This window comes from Hyaena hyaena, unplaced genomic scaffold (genome assembly GCF_003009895.1).
Source record: "Hyaena hyaena isolate Hyena2069 unplaced genomic scaffold, ASM300989v1 scaffold_893, whole genome shotgun sequence".
Taxonomy (NCBI): domain Eukaryota; kingdom Metazoa; phylum Chordata; class Mammalia; order Carnivora; family Hyaenidae; genus Hyaena; species Hyaena hyaena.
Window position 1 is genome coordinate 256339 of NW_024081517.1, and position 1818 is coordinate 258156.

Below are 1818 nucleotides of genomic sequence, written 5' to 3' on the forward strand. Positions count from 1 at the left end.
CCAAATGAGGGAGGAAAAGACCCTTCTCTCATTCTATCCCTATGTATACTTCCTTTCCAAACCAAGGCGGCAGAGAGGCATGAGCAACACCAAGAGAGAAAAACTAGTAAATGTCCCAATCCAGAGACACAGGCCAACTAAAAGAGTGGAATTATTCATAAAATTATAGAAATTTTCACCTCCCTCACACTTTACTACCACACCAATAGGGATCCAGTATAGTAACAGCAAATTACTGCTGAAAAGGCTGCAAGATTCAGGTTCTCTCAGAGAAGCATTCATGTAGTTGAGAATTAAGAAGAGAGAGGGAGAAAAAAAAAATAATACCAGAGGAATTCTAACCCTATGGCAATTAAAATATTAAAGCTTATGGTACTTAAAATATTAAACACATTGCAACTGCTATCCAGATGAATATAGATACACATACTGAAGTGTACTTAGCACATTCCCCACTACCTGATATAAATATCCATCATACAACAAAAATTACAAGGCATGACAAGTGGGAAAATAAAACACAGTCTGAAGAGACAAAGCAAGCATTAGAATCAGATTCTGCTATGACACGTATGTTGGGATTATCAGAAAATGTAATAAACTAACTATAAAATAACTATGATGAATATATTTGAGGCTGTATTCAACATGCAAGAACAGATGGGCAATGGAAGCAGAGAAATGGAAACTTAAAGAAAGAAACAATATACTGCATCAGGAGGGAGAGTATTGAAACAGAAATGAAGAAAGGCTTCCATTTCATAGATTAATCAGTAGACTGGATATAACCAAGGAAAGAAGTTATGAACTGACTGACAGGCCAATAGAAACTTTCACAATTAAAATACAAAATGTAAAGAAAGAAAGAAAGCAAAGAAAGAGGGATAAAGGGAGAGAGAGAGAAGGAGGAAGAAAAGGAAGGAGGGAGGGAGGGATGGAGGGAGGGAGATAGGAAGGAAATAATGAAAATTAACAGGAAATCCAAAAATTTGGGGAAATACCAAATTTGAAACATGCATGTAATTGGCATACTAGATGGAAAATAGGCATACTAGATGGCTCAGCTGGTTAAGTGTCTGACTCTTGATATTCGCTCAAGTCATGATCTCATAGTTTATTGGACTGAGCCCCACCCCTCACTTTGCGGAGCCTGTTTGGGTTTCTCTATCTCCTTCTGCATGTCACCGACTTGTGCATACATGCTCTCTCAAAATAAATAAACATGTTTTTAAAAAAAGAGAGAGTGAATGGAGCAGAAGAATTATGTAAGCTCATAATGGATCAGAACCTTTCAAATTATTTAAAGACAACAAACCCCAGTTCCTGGAAGCTCAGAGAAAAGCAACAGAAGAATTAGAGAGACAAACAAACAAAAAAAAAACCAAAAAATTATTCTGCTAAGAATATTATGATCAGATTGCAGAAAACTAGTGACAAGAAGAAAATTGTGAAAGATGGCAGGGATAATGATCACAGCACCATTATTATTAGAAATTATGAGAGAAAGAAGAGGGGTGCCTGGGTGGTGCAGTTGGTTAAGCAGCTGACTTCACCTTAGGTCATGATCTCATGGTTTGTGAGTTTTAGCAGCACATTGGGCTCTGTGCTGACAGTTCAGAGCCTGGAGCCTGCTTCGAAATCTGTGTCTTCACTCTGTGCCCCTTCCTCATTTGTGTTCTGTCTCTCTCTTACTCTCTCAAAAATAAATAAGCATTAAAATTAAAAAGAAAAAAAGAAATAAAGAAGAGAGTAGAGCAAAACATCTAAAGTAGTGAAATAAGTTTAAAATCCACCAAGCAAGTCTTCTATATCCAGCAG